The 8,079-nt window shown below is 34.2% G+C and overlaps 2 long non-coding RNA genes across 2 annotated transcripts in view; both read left to right on the forward strand.

The window, feature by feature from the left end:
* LOC106868829 (uncharacterized) overlaps positions 1-8,079 on the forward strand; it is a 67,782-nt gene that overhangs the window by 40,986 nt on the left and 18,717 nt on the right. The window lies entirely within an intron of this gene.
* On the forward strand, positions 4,461-5,732 carry LOC128247100 (uncharacterized). The gene is made up of 2 exons (XR_008263521.1): positions 4,461-4,581; positions 5,346-5,732. It is a non-coding gene; the product is annotated as an uncharacterized LOC128247100 (long non-coding RNA).

Raw genomic sequence — 8,079 nt, forward strand, 5'->3', positions numbered from 1 at the left:
ATATATTTATATATATATACATAGAGAGAGAGAGAGAGTGAGGGGATAGAGATATATAAAGAATGTATATATGTACTTGTGTGTGTGTATGTCTCTGTGTGTGTATGTCTCTGTGTGTGTATGTCTCTGTGTGTGTATGTCTCTGTGTGTGTATGTCTGTGTGTGTGTTGTGTGTGCGTATGTGTATGTGTCTGTGTCTGTGAATGCATGCGTATCTTTGTATCTGTGTTTGTACCCAACCACTCTTTGGAAACCGGTGTTGGTATGTTTACAATCCCGTAACATAAAAGTTCAGAATAAGAGACCGATAGTAAAAGTATGTACCACGCTTTAGAAAAAGAAAGTACTTGTGTCGATTTATTCGATTAAACTTCTCTAAGGCGGGGTCCCATAGCTGCAGTCTCATGACTGAAACAAGTAAAAGAAAAGATAAAAAATAAAAGATATATTATATTTGAAAAAAGGGGAGGGTTTCTTGCACTTATAAAATTTTAATCTGTTCATTCAAATATCTCTTCTATATTGGCATATATTTTCTGTGAAAATGACAGATATACACAAAAAATCGTGAAAATTTATTTCATTTGTAAAAATGATTTGTTCGCTTTTTAACATTACAAGAAGACGTTTAGAAAAGTAATCAACATACATTTTCGTTTTATTTGTATGTTTTCTCTGTATTTGTCTTTCGGTGTATATGATGTTGAATAATATATTTTCGATTATTTTTCTCTTTCGGTAATACACTGTCAAGGGATGACGTTACGAGAAATGTGTTTTCGATTAATGCACCGTATCCCACATATGTTTGTGCGCGAGCATATGTTTGTGTGTATATATAATATCTAATTGTGTGCGCGCGCGTATTTGTGTGCTGTACATATATCATATATATATATGTGTGTGTGTGTGATGTATAAGTATATATGTGTGTGTGTATGTATGTATATATATATATATATATATATATATATATATATATATATATATATATATATATATACACCTACATACATATATATACAACATACACATATGTATGTGTGCATGTAGGGGGTGTAATACACAGGCGCAGAAATGTTTATGTAATGTATATGAGGAGATCTGATAACGTAATGAAAAGAAATAGACATTCATTGCAATATAACTTGTACGAACAAGAAACGGTTCAAGTTTGGACGTGGAATGTAAAGTGACATCTATTTATATGTAAACTAAACACTTTGAGTTGTTTCAGTGGGCGCTCTCTTGCCTGATATAATAAGCTAAGATTTTTTAATAATTATAATTTCACCCTTAGTTATGAAAGCAATCATGTTTGTAAATGAATTACAAAGTGCATTCCAGAAGGTTTGAGACTTTTCCAGGAGAGAAATTTATTAATTATAAAGATATACAACTCTAGAATCCTCCGGCTTCGGTGCACTTGTTAAAGTACACTAGCCATTTCGGGAAGGCCTTATGGAAAACCTCCAAAATGGAGATGTCCAGAACTCTCGTCAAACATTCCTTCAGTTTCATGTCTTCAAAACGACTGCCCCTGAAGTTCTCCTTCAGCGTGGGGAACAACCAAAAGTCACAGGTAGCAAGACCAGTAGATCGTTATCATGATGGAACTGTGGACTGGTACATTGCCCTGGTACAGATACCACCGGCACATTTAAAACACAATCTCTTCCTGAACTCCTTTAAACACCATATAAAGTACTCTTACTTGACGGTCAGACCAGAGAGAACCCAATGGAGACAGATGATGCCCTTGCTGTCGAAAAAGGAGACTTGATTTACCAGACAATTTTGGATCTGGGGGAACCAGGATGCTTCCATTGGGTTCGCTATCTTAGTCTATGGATCATAGCAGTAGATTCAGCTTTCGTCACCAGAGATTGAAGTACTCTTTTATCGGAGGTAATGTGCCCAACCCTCCTCTACTTTTACTAATGCGTTATTCCTTCTATTTGTCATTGAGAACCCTGTGAATAAAATCTTCACAAATGTTGCGTATGTTCAGATCTTCATGAATAATTCTATGACAGTTTCCACACTAACTCCAAACTGTATGTTTATTGCCTTTACAGACGCACAGTGCTTTTCATCCAGAAAATTGCGATTTTTTTCAACCAGCTCTGATGTTCTGACGTCTCTGTCCCTCCCATTTTTCTCATCGTCTCTCACTTTCTTTCTGCCGTCTATGAGTATCTTATGCTCGGCTCATACAAGTTAATCTACAAGCAGTCAGAAACATTTTATAAGATTCTGCAGCGTTTTTGCCCAGTTCAACACAATACCACTGAAATCTTCGTTATTTGGCTCCAGAAATTCTGTGTCTGAGGTCACGTATAGTGAAAACATTTAGAGCATAATACTTCTGGGACTACATTATCCCAAATATCATTCATTTGTTAAAGATGATTGGGTGTGATTTGAGTCTGAGCTGACTGTTATTTATAATAGATTAAATGACTGTGTAGGGGGCTTCTCGTTGACTCGTCACCATCTTGGTTCTTATTTTTGCCCTCATTGCTTTTGTTCTTTATGTTGTAAGCAATTATTTGGAAGAGTGTAAGAACTCTGATTGAGCAGCCAATAATCAAAGGCCTTCCAGCCATAACAATCCCACTTTTTCTTTAAGAATTAATGCAATCTCGTCTACAATACCTAATGTAATTTTTGTTTCAATTAGGTCGAGTGACCAAACAGAAAGCCTTTTACTATTTAGTGTTGTTATTGCTTTGATACCAGATCAGCCTTGATTTAGCGAACCGAGGTCAAAATATTCAAGCTACAATCATCATTTATTTTTGATCATATGTAATGCTCTAAAGAAGATATAAAACAATCGTTTGCTTCGAATTGCTTGGTGTGGTCTAAGGGAGATATGATTACTATTTATAGCAGATCAAGCAATAATGTAGAGATTCTCACGCTGGTTCGAAATGCAGTGTGATGCACTGTGTTATGTAAAAATTGCAATTTTGTAACATTATCGTGAGTGCAGCATTATGATTTGTGCAGTTCAAATATTTATTATTCCAGTAGATATAGCCCCATTAATCAAGGCAGTAACTTATACTTCATTGTGGATAGTTTGATTCATACAATACAATTTTAAGTAACTTTATATTATGTGCTGGCAGAAAAGTTGCCAGAATGGCTTCTCAGCGAATGTATAATGCGTTGTAAACCTCCAATGAGTTTATATATTTATTCCGAAAAAATATATGCCCCCTCATTTGTGTCTCAGATGGAAGCAATGTCATATAAGGTAGAACGAAAATAAGGTACATCATATCTCATATCTGTAAGGATGCATTGAATCTTTAATCCGTACGTAACACTTGTGTTATGATTTGAAGTCAGCACTGCATGCTAATCCAAAGCGAATATATTACTAGAATCTGTTAAAAGTTTACTTGGTCTCCATCATAAGCTTCGTCTTAATGATCGAACTCACAGTTGGATATCCAAAAGGCATTACTAGACAAATTTATCAACACAAGTCTCTATTTTCTCACAGCAAACGTCACCAATGTTTTGGAAATAAGCTTCAATCTCGTCTTATACTTTAGCACTTTATCTCAGGCACTACATTTTCTAATATACATATAACCTCAAAACTGTAACATCACTACACATCATTAAAATAAAAGTTGGGTAGTTATCGCATTCTTCCTACAGTATTTTTATCACACATACATATCACACGTACACACACATATACACAAATATATATATATATATATGCGCACATATATACGCATACACACATACACACATTTACTGCAACACACATATTGGACCATAGCAAGAGATAGCCATCAGCCAGTAACGTAGGACCTTCTGTGAGCCTAGGAAGGACTATTGAGACGATCGCACAAACTGCACATATTAGCAAACAATTCGTCCCGAAAAACATATCTTACTTTTTTTATCAAATGAAGGAAACAATGAGGTAAAAAGTAAACATTGAAGTTTCACTCGCTTTGCTGAAAAAGCACCGAAGCCAACTTTCTTTTATATCAAAGCTAAATAAAAAGGGCAGTATATCTGAAGAAAAAGAAATAGAAAAGAATTAAACATATAATCCTGGCTGGTTTGTCTTCGACCATATTAGTTCTGCTCGTAGTTCAAAATACAATGATCCTGATTAAAATAAAGGTTGATCATGATTTAAAAGCATTTAATTCTATATTTATTCAAGTTATACTAAATTGGAGTAACAGGTCAATCCTTAGCGCCTTTCTACCTTTCTCTAAATCCGATTTTTGCAACGTCACTTCTATTTTGTAGATCATAAAATATTTACTTTTTCCCTCCTTCTGAAAGTCCCTAAAAAAAAGACCTCCAACTTTCGAGCATACATATTACATAATTATCTCTGTCTCTTAGACGGAGCGCGCGTGTGTGTGTGTTTATGACATCAATCATAATCTTAATATGACATCAGTCATAATCCGATTACACATTGCAATAATCGGAATAATGCATGAATTCATACTTCGAATAGAAATATGGTTTCTGCCACAGGCACAAAGCTTTCTGATTAAGGATGTACGCGACTACATTGACCTATGGTCCTCAGTAGGTTTCAAGCTTTAATAATCTATTATGTTGTATCGTCACTAAATAATTTTCTCGTGAGATTAATTCTGTTAGTTTTTCAAATTTCTTTGTAGTGTCAGCGTATTTGAGCGAGTCAATTTTTGGATTTAATTTGTATACAATGTGACATTTTCTTTTATTTACTCTAACGTAGAATTTTCAATCATATTCTTACGGGTGAGGAAAAGATCATAAATCAAAGCGTTATATTTTCGATAGATTTATGCCCCTTTTTAATTCGATTCCAGCCTTTCTATTTCCGGTTTGACGATAAGCCGTAAGTTGTGGCTTGCAACAAAGTCAAGGGTACAGCACTTCCTCATCTGACTTAGTCATAAAACTTACTATCGGTGGTCCAAACGTTTATTGTTTGTCACAGCAAGTGTTCAACATCGTTGAACTCGCTACATGAACCTAGAAAGGGCTCTACAATAGACGCACTGAACGCCCCCATTAAAGCCCCAACTACTTAATATAATCCAAAGGAAATAAATTTCAACATTTTTTCAGATGTATTTAGCTACCATTAATCAATAAAACTTGCAGTTAGTCGTTCTTTCTATCACTTCTTAAAATCTAACCCTTCCACTCTAGTTCATTGTCGCACAATACACACAATCTATTCATATATTTCAATAAAAATCAATTAAATCCATTTGTAAACTGTTTTAGTATAGAAAGGCTATCGGCGAATAAATTCTTTTCTTTATTTTTATATTTATTCGTCTAATTGGCACGTGTAGGCTGCTCCCTGTTAAAGAACGGAACTACAAAAGATACGAATTTTACAGTGACTGTACCAAAGCTAAGAAGCTGTATTCAAAGTTTTCAGTGGCCCTCTCGAAGCGGAAGAGTGATAAAGCCTGGTGAAAGTTTTTGCAATGACTCACACATATAATATTCTAAATATAGTTTACGAGCCGACGAGGGAGCCAATAGGTGGTCACAAAACATGCTAAAATTAGCAATGAACTCTCCTGCCAATCACATCCTGCTGCCTTTGAAAACAAAAAAGAGTAAGTTGTTCTGTTGATAAAAGACATACGGTCACGGCAGGACTGTCTTTGATGAGAGAAGTGCTCATGCACCTTCTCCCTCTATTAAACATTAATTAAAATCTATTTCAACTTGATGGTATTCCTATTTTTTTCTTTTTCGACGCTGAAAATATTTTTAAAAGGTGGAGAAAATTAACTCCAATAAAAGGTAAATTAAGATTGTGTGTCTTAATCAGTGAATAAACGGGCCAATTAAAATTTTAGAGAATTATAGAATTCTATAAAATAGAATTAAATTCATTACTATAGGAATTTAACTCCAAGTTTGACTTTTGGTCAAGTCTGCATTTTAGTCTCAATTTATCAACTGTCACCATTTCATTGTCTTTTATTTACAGTGTTGTAACTTGAACTACGATATCTAATACAGTGGTTCCCAACTTTTGTCATGTCTCGCCCCCCCCCCCTTAAAGTAATAATTTGTATAAGAATAAAGTTGCCCGGGGAAATTGCCCTCTTTGACCGCCTTTAAATTCAGCTCTGCCCGTATCTCCTGGAATGCTATCTCGCACCCCTGGTTGGGAAACCCTGATCTAATATATCCATTTTTTTGCTTTTTAGACTGATTTAAACGAAATTTACCCGTTATTTTAACGCGTCTAGTAACAACATAAAAGATCCGACGGTAACTGATTCAGAGTTTTAGTTGCCAAATGGATAGTGTCATTATAAGTCACAATACTCTTTTTATCACATAAGAAATCGGATCTTTTAGGTTTAGCTGCACTTCTTGAATTTTTAAAATTAGGTGAAATTTTTCAAATATGGCGTATTGATGTAATTTTTCCGGCTGAATATCAGGACCTAATTCCCTTGGTCCAGACACTTTTAAAAAAGATTATAGAGGTTTAAAGTTTGGTCATTTTTATCCAGTCAGAAAACAGGATTTGGAGGCTGTAATTTTGTGCGTGACTGCAATCGTAAGACGACAAAACAATAGTGTCAACATTGTACGATGGCTCATGTTTTAAGCATTTAATGATCAAACAAGTAAGGAACATGTATTTCGTAGATTTAAGAGCAGAAAAAGATGGGTATAAGCAGGAAAACACAGCGTTTCTAAACACGTGGTTTTTTGTAAATGCTTTTCTAACGTTTGGCTTGTTATTATGGAAACAGGCACCTATCTGTCTAAAATTTCGATTAGGTAAAATTACCCAAAATTTGAAAACTCTAAAAGCTATTAACTGTTTATTTATTGACGTATGGCGAAAATAAAGTTCATGTCAATAATGAGCATAAAAAAGAACTACAAATTTGAAATCAATTTGAAGAAAAATGAGGAAATTGAAAAGTGGCAGCCAAACAGAAGAGATCCAAGAAATCTTAGCCTTCATTTCTAGTGAATGAAGACTAGGATTTTAGGGACATTAGTTGATATATCTAGCATGTAGATCAACCCACGTGAGTTGTTTCTGTGGCTATGGCAACAGATGTTTAATATTACGGGACGGCACTCCAGTACATCCAAATTTGAATCACTCTTACTACATTATAGACGAATATTAATATTGTAAGCTTACGCACCATAAATCGTCATATTTTAGACACCTTTTAGTGAACATGGATTAGGGATTCAGATAAAATATTCGGTAAGTAAGCCAGCAACGAGCCCTTTAGAGTTTAGAGTCTGAAAGATCGCTCAATTAACAAAAACTACAAACAAAACATACCACAAATTACAATATTAATTTTTCAGAGGGTATACAACAGCGGAAAATGTAATTATATGATATTTTAGTTTTAAAAATTGGAAGCTATGCCTTCAGTATATCTAAACATAGTCCATTATGATGAGTGAGTCTGAAGTTAATAATAAATCATTAGTTAAAATCTACCTCAAATGAATAACCTAATCTCTTAGAATTGCAGGAAGCATGTAAACAGAGCATATTTGTTAGGTCTAAGTTGACCTGGTGCTAAACCAACAATAACAAGCTACATTTGTCGTTGTCTGTGAATTCCTTATACATGTATATATATATATATATATATATATATATAGATCGATAGATAGATAGATAGATAGATAGATATAAAAACTCATTCGACATACACTTTCAAGTTAAGTATTTAAATTTATATTTAAGTGTAATGTTTCCGCGTTTTGCGTTCAATTTCGACATCGCATGAATATTTTTTCATACAATTCCCCAATTTTTTTTCTTTCTTCTAGATTTCTTTTTTGAAATATCACATATAATATCCACAGGATGTTGATTACAATATATTTGTATTTCTTAATTTAAACCAGGAATAGCCAGATATTTCTAGAAACGACTTATAGGAAAGAGCAAAGAAGAAAATGAAATCCATATTTGTATGCTCTTGTGTCCGTTTATATGTATATTATATATGCATATGTATGTGAATGTGTGTGTGTGTGTGTGTGTGTGTGTGTGTGTGTGTGTGTGTGTGT

Source organism: Octopus bimaculoides, chromosome 2 (assembly GCF_001194135.2).
Source record: "Octopus bimaculoides isolate UCB-OBI-ISO-001 chromosome 2, ASM119413v2, whole genome shotgun sequence".
In the NCBI taxonomy this organism is placed as follows: domain Eukaryota; kingdom Metazoa; phylum Mollusca; class Cephalopoda; order Octopoda; family Octopodidae; genus Octopus; species Octopus bimaculoides.